Source organism: Monomorium pharaonis, chromosome 7 (genome assembly GCF_013373865.1).
Source record: "Monomorium pharaonis isolate MP-MQ-018 chromosome 7, ASM1337386v2, whole genome shotgun sequence".
NCBI lineage: Eukaryota > Metazoa > Arthropoda > Insecta > Hymenoptera > Formicidae > Monomorium > Monomorium pharaonis.
The window spans coordinates 17,568,697-17,584,548 of NC_050473.1; the positions used below are offsets into that span (position 1 = coordinate 17,568,697).

Here is a 15,852-nt window from a genome sequence, read left to right on the forward strand (position 1 = left end):
CCGCGGAAGAGGCAGCGACCGAACAAGGGAGTGATCGACCCTGGTCGACCGATCAATCCGAGAACTTCCGTCGCACGAATTTCAATTTTGTCCTGCTATATCACACAAGCTGATTATTTAATTGACAGGAGCCAGTACACTAAGAAAAAAAAAAGTTGTTAATTCGACTAAATTTTCTAACCAAATAAAATTTTGTCTATTCAAATATTTATATATTTTAATTAACTATATAAATACTTGAATACTTGAATTGAAATTTGTGTTAAATTTAATTTAGTTGGAAAATTTTGTCAAATCAACAATATTTTTTTCCTCCGTGTAATAATCTGTGGAATTGTCTTTTGCAGGGAAATGTGCACGTGTTCGAAATTATCTCGATGTGGTTGAGAATGCGCAAATAAAAATGTTAAAAAGAATAAAGGTTAAAGTTAATGAAATGGGAAACAACCGAATGTTAAGCATAGCGCTGACGACGCGAGTAGGAGGGATGGTTTTGCGGTAAACTTTCGCAACCTTTCGGACCAGGATCCGCTTTCCTCCCCGGTCCGAAAGTGACCGAGGAAGAGCGTCACGCTCGCGCGCACTTGATCGCCCGTGCTTGACGATATCAGGAGACTAACGATCCTGTCTCGGTGTGTTTACACCTGGCACCTGGCGCGGTATATACGCTCGCGCAATCTAATTCCCAGATCGCTATTCCGCTTGCCCTTCTAAGGCACGTTCGCGCAATGGTGCTCGGTCCCTTATAGCTATCTTCATCGCCCGCGAGCAAGCCAAATCCATGAAAATGCGTCGGAATCTGAGGATCGAGCACGTGGTCACCGAGGCTGACCTTGTTCAGAGGCCGTTTTCTCTCTCTTTCTCTCTCTCTCTCTCTCTCTCTCTCTCTCTCTTTCGCTCGCTCGTTCCCGATCTTTCCGCTCCGCTCGGCCGCAGGTCCCGGTAGAGGCGTGGCGCGCTCTCGGAATCGTCATCGCGTTACACCGATCGGGGTTATAAAAATTCTAACGGTTGATAATGGCGCGCCCGGCGTACGGAATTCCATTTCTGAATTTCACAGATCACGCTAGGGAACGATGCTATCCGGATGAATACCGGGGATCGACCGCGTCGCTGCTCCGCGTAGCGGAGTTTTCCAACGTTTGCGATGTCAACCGTTTCTTTGAAGTACCTGGACAAACTTCAGAAACATAATATTCATGATTCGTTCTTGAATTTCGTGTCGGACAGAGAGTCAGGAAGTTATTCAGCTTGAAAGTTGCGTATTTATAATTCTGAATATAATCGAGGATATAACTTGTGGGATATCCCAGAAATTAGGACCGAAAGAAGGGTAGGTAATATAAAACGACATAGTATACACAGTAACATGTGCGCATAATGCATAAAAATGTTTGCGAGCGGGATATCGAGTATAATGTAATTCACCGCGTACGTCGCCGTGGATTACCGTCCAGGAACCTGGTCCTTCGGGTCCACCCGTATTTCCTCTACCGTTACAGCGTATGAATCTCGACGGACGCGTTACGGGATTAGAGTTCAGTAAATTCGCACGAATATCCGACAACGACGACGACGACGAATCGTCACGAACTACACCTCGACCCTCGCGGTCAAACGATGGTGGTCGTGTCGCCGTAACCGTCGTTCGTATACGCTATACGATACGAGTGCCGACTTTATAAACCCGGTAGAGATAATAGAGGCTGGTACCGCTACTAGATAGATGTGGGCGCCACTATTACCGTCATTATTAACTGTTTAACCTGTTCGCTTTGTGATTGGATGCACGTAAAATTTACAGAACTTTATGGTTTCGAATTAGATATTGAATGAATGACAGACATTGCATCTAACACAGAAAAACATGGAAAAATTGCATTTTTTGTATAAAATCCAGACTAGTGGAAATTTTCGAGAAAAAATCGGCAAAAGCTGATTTTTTATTAAAAGCGAAATTAAATTAAAGTAGTGTGCTATGCCATTCATCTCGTTACGTAAAAATATACGGAATATCGAAATTTCTTTTCGTACACGAATGTATCAAGCCATTTTTATCTACTAATTTTCATAACTAATTTGTAAATCGTAAAATATTATAGATTATATATAAAAGATATAAATTATAATTTATAATAAATTCAAGTGTAAGATCTTCTCGATTCACATTGAAATGAATTTTGTATCATAGACAAGTAATTTGAGAATCAGAATCTAAAGTCAGTCATCGCGACTATAAATTGCATCAGACGATTAATGCGCTTAATTACGTTGATCATGTTACTCTGCATATACATTAACTTTTTTTTTTACATCGCGAGATTGGCGGACCGAGTCGTCGTCAATCTATCAAGTTTTATGAAATGGGGCATTTGTTTCTTGCTGCTTCCAAGACACACTCGTCTCCGCCCATCTGTCTATCGCCGCTACGCTTAACGGTTAGCCGGAACACGGAAGCTAAGATTTTACGGTTCAATGGAACGTAATCTGGAACGGAGCGTGCCATGCGATCGCGGTTCTGTTGAAATTAAAACTTGGAGTACGCGGCGCCCGCCTTTCAGGGCTTCACAGTCGCGCGGTGTCAGTCAGTAGTTACACGCGAACAGTTACTAGCTGTAGTTTCGACGTAACGCAAAAGTTAAGGGGACGTAAATAGGTTGATAGAGATGCTGTTTGGTACGCATTCTTTTTGCGAGAACGGTTTTGCGATGGTCATCGACATTAGACGCTGCTCTGACATCGGACGTTGTGAGAAACACGACGGATCCCCGCGTGTCATGTTTTTTTTTTTTTTTCGACGCGATAAGAGCGCGGAATTATTTAAGACTCGCGTATAAAATGCAAAATAGGAGCGGTCGAAATTACGGCCTCGTAAAAGATATTCTGAGAGTATACATATATTCGCGATATTCCGCTGTCGCTACCGCATCTCTCTGCTAATTAATCCTTTTCGAGACAACGCGAGAGGGATCTATAAAATTCTACGCGAAACTCACACGTGGAAAAGAAACTGCGTTTATGAATAATATTCTTTTATAGGCTTTTTTTTTAAGATACGGTTACAAACGGCGGTTTCGTAATAAAATACAGCCTCCGTCCGACGCTGTTTTCAGACATTCCGCAGATAATAGGAGAAACTCATCAGGACGCTGAGACTCGGTCTACTATCGGTTTTATTTTCCCGGACAATAGCCGACCCCGAATTTTTTCACCTAATACACGCTTTTCGTGAGAAAGAGAGAGAGAGAGAGAGAAAGGGCGGGCACCGTTCGTTTTCTCTTACATTGACGACCGTAGAAAAACTTATCGACGCCAGCGCCGTGGGCCAGGCCATCGTCTGGGCCCGCGACCGGGGCTGAAACTCATTTCGAAAATTCCTGAGGGAGAGGTATGTAATTATCTAGGAATAATGGACACCCTAAGCGGCCCGGGTAACTTTCGTCCGCACTTGAACGCGCGCTTCTCGACTCGAAGCCGAGAGAGTTCCGAAACGGGACGCCGCGGCGGATTTATTGTCCGCGCCGATATCGGCGGCGTATAAATTATCATTTCTTTTCCGACACGCGGAACTCTTCTCCGTTACTCTGTTATTCAATTCTGAGTACGCGCGAAAACCGCGCGATCGCACGCGCTGGACCGCGGCAACGATTTCCTTTTTGCGCTTTCGAAAGCGCATCTGCTCGTATCCACCGAGCGCCGAGAGTCGCTTAGGTTTTATTTTAATTTCGAATTTATTAATTAAGCTGTACGAAGGTAGAAAGCGTAGTTGAAGACACAATAGAAAGAGCCGGGGATAAATTATAGGCTGGAGAACATAGCGCGCGAGATTTCGCCGACGATATCGCGATTATTAATTGTCCGGTTAATTTCTCATTGATAGTGAACCTGCTATTATAGCATGATTTTTTATAGACGCTGAAGATGCGCTTTTGCTTTGCGTGAAATATATAAGCAGTTGTTGTAGATGGTAGACGGTAGACGTACGAGGTTGTTTCGCGATTTTATATCATAATCAGTAACTGATTCTCGGAACAGAGTTGAATCAACGCTTCTGAAATTGAAACTTTAATTTAACGTTGCGAGATTGGAAATGCATGAATTTTTAAGAACCACTTGGCAGCGATGGACGAAATGGAGGAGTAATTAGGAAAAAATTTACAAAGATACACGAGCGAAAAAAATTGATTTACGAGAGAGAGAGAGAGAGAGATGGGAAAAAAAAGATCTACGCCGTATAACCTCGTAATTCACTCGTCGCGTTTTTAACGCGTCATAGCGGGGATCAGATTTCGAAGTTATAAACGGCAACGCTCGCACCATACGCTACGTGCGAATTTCTCGCCTCGCGAAGACAGACGCGGGGCCCCCACGGGCCCTTAAACGGGGCCGGACGTAAACAGCACCTCTCTGGAACCTCCGATCTTGGACCCACGATTAGACGATTTATCGCTAGCGGAGAAGTGAGTGCGCGCGCGCACGCGAGAGGGAGAGAGAGAGAGATTGCCGAGGGAATGAATTATGATTACTTACTTGTTTTTCGGATGGCCCCGGCGGGGCTTCGTTAAGTGGAATCTAACGAAACAAATGCATAGAATGCGAGATTACCTACCGGTACCGTTCGCTTTTTTTCTCCCCCCTTTCTTCGCTTTTTGCCTCCTTCCACCCGTCGATGAATCGTGTATGCTGATTAGATCGTCGGGATCTTGTTCAATCATCTCATCGATGGATATGAGGTAGCAAAAAGTATTAAAACGTAAGGACGGTATGCCATAAATCCTCTTATCTCTCCATTATCTCCGCTCGTCCCGTTCGTTTGTGCAGGATTCGACTCGGCGTAATTTCACGATCCTCTTCGAAGTAGCCTTCGATCTGAGCGTCCACGAGAAATTCGAGTGAGACACCTTTTTCGAAATTTCTCGCCGGAGATTGATCGATATTTAGGTCGTTCTTTGCTCATCCGCTTCTCCTTCTGCTATTGGACATCCGGTTGTCGTATTGCTCCCGTTCGTGTGGACGACGTCAGGACGTCAGGCTCGAAATAGAACGCGAAAGATTGAGACTATCTGATCGGATCCTCTCGAGTGGGATGAGGTGTTAATCGATCGCAATTATCAGTAATGATAGTCGCGTCCGGGCCCATTTACGACGTTCTAGCAACGACAGTTATTCGCCGTTCGTATCGATGGCCGATGGTCGCGCATGAACGAATGTACGTGACCCTACGGGATCATTGAGTAGCTGAAGGATCCCGGAATTCCGTTACACCTATTCTATACGTAGCTACGTAGCTGAAATACAGTGGCTGCTCAGAATCTACAATAACTTAACCGGAGCTATCGGGGACTCTATTTTCCAAATATCATTTCCATAATCTCTTTCTGTAATTTTTACCGAAATAGATTTACATTCAACGTTGCGTTGTTTTGAGGAACACAGGAGAGAATTATATTAAATAAAAAATTTGAAAGTATATATGTGAATCTTGTAAGATATATGTTTTATTAATATTTGGTTACAAAATTATTTAGGTTACAAATATTGTCATCCTTAAGAATACAAATACAATGTATTATATTCATATATTCGAATATATCATCTCTTATATTCTTTTGAAAAAAAAAGTAGGGGCTAAGGTATTTTTATATCTGTTTTCTTTCTTATTTTTGGACGATTCATCTTCTATTTGATGGCCCAGCTTTTCTCTCGATTTTGTTTGGCTGGTGCTTCTTTTCGTTTCTTTTTTTTGGTTTCGTCTCTGGACCAGATGCTGTACGAAATCGTTTCGTGCTGGCGAGAGGTCTCATCTTGATGCCCAAACGAGTTTTAAATTGCTCCGCCGAAGGTATTTGAATGCGAAAACACGCAACGATGCAAAATGGACCGCCTAAACGCACCTGTTCGCCCAGTTCCCTGATTCTAAGTCTTCCGCTTTGTCCTTGAAGTCTGTTGTATCACATCGTTATCTCTGCGCTATTAGTTTCTAAAGCTATTAATCTTTATTTACCACGAACGGATCAGAACTGCCATCTTGTAAAAAGTAGAAAAAAAGTAGATTAAAAGCTAAATATATTTCTTGTAATAAGGATAAATTAATCCGCTGTTGTAACGAGATCAGGATTAATATTATATTCGTATATTTATCTCAGTCAATATACAAATAAAATACCTTGAACATAAAACATTACGTATTAAATACAAAATCCAATAACGTGGGAATTTATATTACCTACAAAAATAACTTTATGTCAAGTGGCATTTAATTTTGTACGCGTGAAATTCTGTTTAATTTAAATCATTTGCGTAATAATGTTAATAGGCTAATACCGTTAGGTGAATGAGATATTTGAGAAATAATCATGCATGTTTGGAAAATTATTGATGCTAGAATCGTATGTCTCGCCGTGAATAAAGAGGAAGCTGTTTATAAGGAGTACTGTGAAATCCACGGGATTCCACGGTAGAGGCCTTCTAGAATTCATACTTTCCACGCGGCGAGAGTTAGATCAGAAATTATACGACAGGTGGTCGAGTGCAACGTTACGCGCCGTCTTAATCTGAGTTATGATCTTGCGTAAACTCGGACTCGAAAACACCCGTCGGATGCTTCAGCGACGAATTTTTACGACGAACAATATTACACCTTGCCCTCTCGACCTGTAAACCGTGTTCGAAATTGAAGTTTGGAAACAGTAACATTGATACTTTGTATTTGTGATGTTAATCGATATGTTTTTTTCATGCCCAAATGTGTACATACTTCGAAGAAGCATGGAACACTTTTATGAGCTCTGTTCAACGTTACTTAAACGTTTATGCAAGAAGTTATAATAAACAACTAAATGCAAATGATTAAAGTATTTCTATGTTTGGCCGCCTGCTCATTTTTTTTTACTACTAATTAGAGCGATTTAAAATATTTCTTTTTGAGTGTTATATTCTTAAATTAATTATACGGGAAAAATAATGTCCTTTGATCACCCATATTTTTAAATTACTTTCAATTATTAGCGATATGAAGTAGGAATATAAAAATAAATAGAAACACTTATCGCATATTAGTTTAATAGCAATTAATGTCGATCTGTATTAAACCGATATATGATTAAAGCTCTTTTAAGACCTATGGCTAACAGACTTATGCAAAAAGTGTTACGAAGAAACGCATTAAGCGCGCATCTGACGATGAAAAGAAGCCCAGCATCCATTTCACATCCTACCGTGATTCTGGTCTCGCGTATCATGTGGAAATAGTCCTCCTATGATCCGGCCAATCGGACCGAGTGTGCCGCCGCCTGAAAAAGGGATTCAATTTACCGGCTGTCCGAGGTTGACGAGGATAAGCCGGTGCCGTGGAGAAGATCCCGCGCGGTCTAAAGACGCGCGCTCGTATAGATATTCGCTACTCCAACGACGACACCAGATCATCCTAGATAAGGGTGAGAGGAACACACTCCGCGGGATAATGTTAGGCCTCTCGTCCGCGGGACGCGGGGGATGTGTTCGAGCCGCTTTGTGTATGTCAGACACGGGCTGTCGGGTATAGCGTCGCGAAACGGCCGATGTTCCCGACACGAGTGGCTCCGTGTCTCGTTGGTAATTCATGTTCCGCCACGAGGAATCGGACGGAGACGGCCGCGTCTCTGCCGTTTGTCTACTTATTTATTTATTCTGTTAGGACAGTTGATCCAAATCGTCCGTTGAGACTCGTGGACACGTACGAATTGCGCCGCGGCCAACGTACCCCGGAGTCGCTGCGGGGAATTGTGTTTATTTCGCGGAAGCGATTACTTCGGTGTGTCACTTATAATTGCGCTGTCAGAGTTACCATTGCAGACTGTTGTAAATAAATTCATCGGGCTATATGAATAATCGTTAAAATAATTAGATTATCGGGTTTATAGCTCGATGTTTCTTAAAATTACTGAAAATAATCAAAAGAATGCATTTACCAAGGATACAGCTGCGGTAAATTCGGCCTGGCGCGTTCAGGCAGACCGAATTGTCGTGTTAATCCGCTATCGAGTAGCTCAATGGGGCAATCAAGGGTACAAATTGCATATCGGTGGTTGCAGAAAGGGAGTCTTCCCTCCGAAGAAGACTGAGAGTTTTTGTGCATCGGCCTTACGGTCGATTTTTCATCCGCAGGACGAGGCACTCGAGGAGAACTACTACCTTCGCTTATCCTCGAGTCTTTTGATCCTCGGTATCCACTACTAATGTGCCCAAAGCGGGATAACAGGCAAGGAGGGGGGGGGGAGGATTCTCTTGGTTTCGCGAGGTTCCCCGCGCCAAATTAGCAGTCCCTTTGTGCTGCCATTCGCTCGCTGTCAGCTCGATGAATTCAGTTTGCCTTGCTTGGCCGTTGCGCGCGTGCGCACACAGGTACACGGCTACACGTGCACGCGTATATACACGAGGGGGGGGGGGGGGGGCTCTTCTTCCGTGGCGTGTATTTCAATCGGGGGATCCGTTCGCCGCTGTTCCCGGAAGGCGTCCACGCGGGTTGATGCCGGACGAGCAGTCGACCGAAGGGACGGAAAAATGAAGAGCACGCCGAGGAGCAGAGTAATTCGGGCCAACGTTCGGGCGACGTCAAACCCCCGACGGCACTCTGGCCCGGTCGAGCACTCCGTCTCGACCTTTCTCGCGGATTGTTATTAACCTTTAACGGTCTGGATTTTGTGCCGTCTGGATTTTTTGCGGAGCGCGGAGCGGTCGGCGCTTGAAATTAATCGCCGTTTGTCACGTATAGCGGTAAAAACTGTAGCGACACTACATACCTGTCGCTGGATTCACTCGGGGCGAGGGCTTGATTGAGGCGACGTGGCGAGTTCTTCTTCCTTCTTCTTCTTCTTTTTTTTTTTTTTTTAATGCATCCATAAATCCAGCCGACGTGGTCGACTTGCATAAATTTTTATGGGCTTTCCTCCTCTCGGGCGAACAGTGTGTTTTTTTTTCTTACAAAATATAAATGGGAATAATTGGAAATACTATTTGTCGGAGTTGAGAATCGGCTTTCTATTAATAAATATAGAAGGCTAGAAAGTGCGGAGATTAATGAGGGTCCGTGTGAATTTTTTATCTTTTAGGAGGAGAGGCTTTAAATCACTTTGTGCGTCACCGGGGAGCGCATTGAGATATCGGGGGGAAAAAGTTGCGCAGGGCTGAAAAATCCTTAGTATTCCACAAATCCCCGCTCGTGATGGACGGCGCGGGTTTTAGAAGGCTTCTTCCTCGCGACAAGATGTTTACTAAGGCCCGTACATTCCGGAATATCGGAACGCGCGATCTCCCCGCGCGCGTAATGGCGCAGTCAAATGGGGAAGGGGGAGGGGGAAGGGGGGAGGGACCCGATCTGTACGGCCAGCCGGGATCATCCATATTTGCGGCTTTTCTACGGTACTCGATTGATCGCTCGATCACGCGTCCGATGCTGCGATTTACGGCCGCCTATTCATCACCCATTGAGATCCGGCAAGAATCTTGAAGGTTGTATAGAAGCTCTCGGCTTTAATACATCAGGCAGCGACGTTTTATCGCCCGGACGCTCACAATTTAAAGCCCGGAATTTAAATGCGGTCCCTATCCCTATCAAACACTCCGTGGTTTCTTTTTTCCTCCCCTCCCCCCTCCCCTTGCTCGATTTAATTTCAAATCTGGTCTGCCGCACAACACCTTGTGCGCTCATGATTAAATTAACCATCAATTTTTTGTGATGTTTTCTAATTAATTTTGGAGAAAATAAAATCGTTGGATTTTTTGGAAAGGGATCTTATAATAAATTTAGGGCCCGATCCTCCCTAAAAACCTCGATAGTATGCCCTCTTAAAAATGGAAATTAATTAAATTACGCGAGCGAGAGAGACATGCGGCTAACTCGACAGTTTCGTTTTTACGTCGCTCGGTACATAATCAACTATTCTAATAAACCGGTCTAAGAGTCGCAAATGAGAAAAAGGACGGAGGCGCCTCGGATAAGTCGGAACGGCCGTGACTTCACGTAAAGGAACAGGCCTGTCTGTATGTTAATATCGGCTTTAATCATGCTATCGCGAGCGTAAATTACCGTTCGTCCCAGATTTATTCCGACTACCAGCACGGTCGTTCAAGGTTTTATGTCGCCCTTCGAGATTCCTCGTAACTTGTGCATGGTAGGAGCCGACTAGAACGTCGTTCGATTAACTGCCGGCCGCGTTCCGGGAGAATTCCGGGGAACATTAGAAGAGACGATGCCCCGCGTTCTTTCGCGTTATGACTACTGTCGGCTGTTAAAATTAACTGCCGCGGCCGATTGACTATGTAATTATCGGCTTCGTAATCGAAATTGACTCTAGGCACAAATTATCGTTCACGCACCACGACATTATTCACAGGGAGCAAATCCTCCCCTTCCCCCACCTTCCCCCGATGAATACGACAACGACGTCGACTGATCGTATCTATCGATCGGGGAACGAGAATCGTTTAGCATTTACGTTATGCGATTATCGAAGGAGCGGGTCTGAGAGACAAGAAAGAGAAAGAGAGAAAGAGAAATCTCACTATTTCTTCGATTATAACGGCCCGTTTGTTGAGTTATCGTTATTATCGTGACACGAAAACATTCATGTGCTTAAGGCGATAGCTCGAATGATTTTTTTTCCTCGACCCCGACTTCTTATTGAGCCGCGCCACGTCACTTTTCCTGGTGAGCGTTCGTAAAATCCGTGGATTTAATCAGTAATGTCCCTTTTACAGCTTCTGCATTATTATTAGGCGGAGAGAGAACTGATAACGCACCGAGGTCCGGTAATTGCGGACACCGAGAATACCTCTGTAGCACTTATCCTTCATACACGCGAACGGAACCGTTATCGGATTAGCAGCCCGGTTACGCCATTTTCCCACATCCTCCATTTATACGAGATATAAATTCTCTATTCATGCACATCCTCTCTCTCTCTCTCTCTCTCTCTCTGTTTATACGACGTCAAGTGTTAAGTACGCAACCAGCTTCGAAGTATGCAGAGTCGGCTGGCGATTGTGTAATTGCGTAATTGTGTAACGGTCGAGAAGAGCCTCGAGAATTCTTCATCACATGCGCGAATTTTAATTACGTTTTATAACATATAGTTGCACTCTTTGACAATGTGGCATTACCAAGTATTGAAACGAGAAGATGATGAATAGATTTTTTAATAACGAGATGACAGATAGTTTTTTATATTAATACGTCTGCTGTCACAAAATTGTCACTGCCTTGCTACAATAATCAAACTTTAATAATATTTGTAATTTTCCCTGTGTGCGCGGATTATGCAACAGCTAGGTTTGTGCCGTGCATATATATATATCGTTTCTTGCGACGTTAGTTCGTTAGGCAAACCTAACCGTCGTGTCAGTCAGGTGGACAATTGACACCAATGGTGTTTATTCTCGTTGTATCTAATTAAATTAGAAGTCCACTGTATGTCTTGCTTCAAACTGATCAGCATGACTAAGTGTTAATTGTGTTAACGAGCAGGTCTCTTGATCTCTGTTACATGCATATCTTTCAATCTGTTAGATATTGAAAGCAATCTTATTGTGATTAAATTTGTGCAATTGTGATTAAAAATTGCTATGAAATACATAAGATACAAGAGATTAAAAATTTAATGTCTTATTTAAAGTATGTAGAATTTTTAAACTGCTACTTTGAATAAATCTAATTAAGTGTTAATTTAATTAAAAACGGTTTCTATTATTAAAATTTAAAAAATTTAAAATAATATTGAATAACATTTTAAATAAATAATTAAGTTATTTTAACATTTTGTAATATATATAAAATTAAAAGTTGAGAAATTCTAAAAGATATTCTTAAAAGTGTCAAATAAATTCTTAATTAAGCGTATGAATTTTCACCCAGAGTAATATTAATGCCAGAAAAGTGTGAGCAGCGCTCCAGGCGTAAGTGAAATTATTTTAGTTAAATGCACTCGATTTTCTCTTCAAAGTTTCATGAAGATTGTTGACGTGAAACGGCCTTTTCATGCGAAACAACCTAATATTATCGTGCAAGCTGGTAATATCTATTCTTAGCGTGGTTCGCGAGTTTGTATGATATTCTACACTCGTATTACGCCCGTGTGTCGTCTGCGACCTTTTTGATCATAGAGTGTATCCTATAATCTCGACGCGGGCGACCAGTATCGCACCACGGTCCAGCGGCTTCACACGCATTCGCTATGCTATGTTGTCGGACTTCATTAAGAGGATCGTATAGCACTCCGTCCAAAGAAGGTCGAAAAAGAGAACGACGACGCTGGCGCTCGCACGTTTCGCATGTGCGAACGCGCGAAGGCAGGAAGAGGCAGAGAGAGATCTGCAGGAAGTTTGCCGAGTGTTGTATATCTTGTCATCCAATATTTTAGCACGGATATTACGCGCAATTCCGCGTTAACCAGAGAACTGTGTACACTTCTTGAGTTATTATTACGTATCAAATTGCACTATTATGCGGGACCCATTGAAATTTTTGTTTGAGTTAAGCGAATCGAAATTGAATTCGCGCGTCGGGAAATTAGCGTTTCGCATCGTAAAAGAAAAATGTAACAATGAACGAATGAATTATTTGAACGTGGAATCTGGAGAATGTCGCCCGGGATGCTTCCCTCGGTTGTTTATCGAGCAGGAAACTTTTGGTGAATAATGTGCGCATTGTGTATACACATATCCGTTGTTCCCGGATTCTGGGTGGTCAGGAATACTTCGGCGAGCTTAAGAAAAATTCTCGCGGACGCGTTACCAGGGTCTTCCGCGCGACGATCGCGAAACAACGAAGCGGGATTGAAGTATTTACGGTCTCGTTGGGACAATGCTCACGCACCGTGGACCGTGTCCCCAACGTTACGCCTTCAATTCTCTTCTCGCTACCGCGACGAAATGTACAAGAGACAGAAAAAAGAAATGGTTTCCAGTACTTTTTGACTGCCATTTACGGATATATATCGGCATTCAAATTTACAGTGACCATTGTGGACATCAGATTGTAGCTTGGTGTTTCGGATATCTATCACTGTAATGTTTATCAATAATAAATTATTTGCAATGTGCTGCAAAAGATTTGAATAATCGAAATTTGTTTGTATCATACCTATGGATCTTTTGTAGCGTCTCTGAAAGCATCGAATTTGTGAATTAAAATAAACGAAAAGCTAAGGAATTATTAACTGATACTTATTTTATTAATAAATTATTGAAAAAGGAATGTTTAGTAATTAACAAGTAGCAAAAAATAATAAAACGGTAAAAATTAAATCGATGTAAATTTATTTCTGCAATTGTCATTTTTTTCATATCAGTTATTAGTTCCTCCAGTCTTAACATGAAGGATTTTATATTTAAGATTTTGTGAGCCGATATTTGATTGAGACCGATTAATTCACTTTTCAAATAATTCAATTCGAATGAATCAACGCGTTTTGATTACGCGGAGTGCAACGAATTCTTTCGATGTCGTTCTGTTTCCATGGAGAAACGTGGAAATGCCGGTGAACGCGGTACGGTAGGATCGTTGGCGGACGGGGCGCCTGGGGAAGAACCAGGAGGCCATTACCCGGTGTACCAACCATTCAACCGACCAAGCCCATTACCATTTATCCTGGTAGCCGCGCACCGGAATTCGTACTTTTGCGGGCCGAACAAACCGAGCGAATTTATAATAACAAGGAACAACTCCTCGTTGCGCAGTAGCTACCCTCCCCCCGTAATCGGCATCCTGGATTGCGGGGGATGCCAATCGTTCGTCGATAGGTTGGAGGTGAATCTCGGTGAAAGCTGGATGAACGAAATCGGAAATATCTGTCCGTCTTAATTAACTGCCGCAGAAGTAGGTCGCGTCTCAATAGCGACAACGAAATCGTAACTAAACATCATGATTCTTCTCCCGCGTAGGTAAATATATAAAGCTACAAGTGATATCGTGAAGCAGATCGTAAGGCTACTTTGTACCTTACAAAGGTTTTTGAAACTCGCTGGCAATTACTTTCCGATTTATTTGGATTAAATTGATCGACGCGACAATTAAATCGCAATCCTCTCGTCGAGAGTCCTTCATTGGTTACGTTTCGTACACGGCATTTCGATAGATGAAATCGAATAATCACGGCACGATCAACCGTGGCCGATTGTCGGGCGCAATGCTCCCATTTCCAGCGCGCGGCTTCGGAGCGCGCGAGACGAACGCGCCTAATCATTCCGTAAAATTGATAAACGGTGCACCGTGATCTATGGTCGTGCGCGATAGTAGTAAAGTACGTCTGTCCAGTGGAGAACACGATGGCGACCGAGGCGGATCGGCGCTAGACAATTAGCAATGGGATTCGCTGCCGGTCGGCGGTTTCTTGCCGCGTTCCTTCTTCCTAGCGGGATTATTCGCCCCGCGACGTGGATAATCGCCCTCTGGGAGAGCCGTCCGTCCATTCGTTCGTTCGTTCGAGAGCAATATTACTGCCAGGCACGCTACGAGGGTAAGAAAAAAGAAAGAGAGAGAGAGAGAGAGAGAGAGAGAGAGAGAGAGAGAGAGAGAGAAGAGGGGGAGAGAAGTACAGAGAGAAAAAAAGAGAGAGATCGGCGAAGAAAGCCGAGGAACAGGATTTATTATGGGGATCGTATGTCCCGTAAGAGCAGCCGTGAAAGTGCACCGCGCCTGCAACCGAGAAGAGAGCCACATTGCCTCGCCTTTACGATTCCACCGCACTCGACATTCTGGCTGCTTCGTGCATATGATTAGTTAGCGGTAGATCATAGCCGCGTATGAATTATCGGCTAATCGCGCGCCACTGCCGGCGAATACGTCCCGCTCTTTCTCTCTTTGGCCTCTCGGAACGACTCTCGCGCAGAGAGGCTCCTCGACGGACGAAACGATCGCGCCGAGGAACACGATCTATCTCTCTTTCTTTCTCTCTCTCTCTCTCTCTCTTTCTCTTTTTATAAAGCTTGCATTCCCGCAGTTATGAGATTACGACTTAGCCGTGAAATACGTTTAGCCTCTCCGATCCGCTCCTGCTCTCCGCGAGTTAGCCATTCTATCCGCTCGCGAACCCCGCGCGATCGTCAATCGAGCAGTGGAATTATCGTGGATTTGGACGAACCGTTTGATAAAAACGCTCCGACAGTAAGTTGGGAAGAAAGAACAAATTGTAAAAGATCCGCGTTCTCTCCCCCTCTCCCCCTTTTTTTGTTGCGACGAACTTTCGGCAAAAAGATTGACACGGCGTCGTTAAGCGACTCCGACCTTACGTAAGCCTGCCGAGTATTACGAACGTAATGTCCCGTAATTCATTTTTGTATCACGAACGACACGCTTCTTGCAACTTTCATACCTGTCGATACGCCTGTTTTTACTCTGGTGAGGCTATCGTCGCTCATCAACGAGATTTCTGCGAGTGTATCCACGAGGTACCCAATCGCGGAATTTACGGAGCAAAAAGGTGACGCGGGATCAAGTGGAATTTACGAGTGCCATAATCGTTCGGTTATAGCGTGCATTGCAGATCTGCGTCATCGTTAAATTACGAATATTCAAATATATATTCCTCAAGGTTTTCTTTCCGATTTTTCTATCCTTGTTTTTTCTTTAAAACGATATTTTTTAGTATACATTTTTAATCTTTTTTTTTTCGTAAAAAAATTAATTTGAAAATCAATGAAAATAAATTACATTATGAAGCGTTTGCCGAAATGTATTTATTGCTATTATGGATATTCTTTTATTTAATTTGTTCAAATTTTATCTTTTATATGCTTATGATTCAGAGTATGCATTTATGTTCTGCGTCATTAATTATATGATATTTTTCTGTTTCAGGTAAGTTTCAACAAGCCTGT

At 43.2% G+C, this 15,852-nt stretch overlaps 1 protein-coding gene across 3 annotated transcripts in view; it reads left to right on the top strand.

Annotated features, from left to right (window-relative positions):
- LOC105830667 (protein outspread) overlaps window positions 1-15,852 on the top strand; it is a 185,631-nt gene that overhangs the window by 105,826 nt on the left and 63,953 nt on the right. The gene's annotated exons all lie outside the window — the stretch shown is intronic.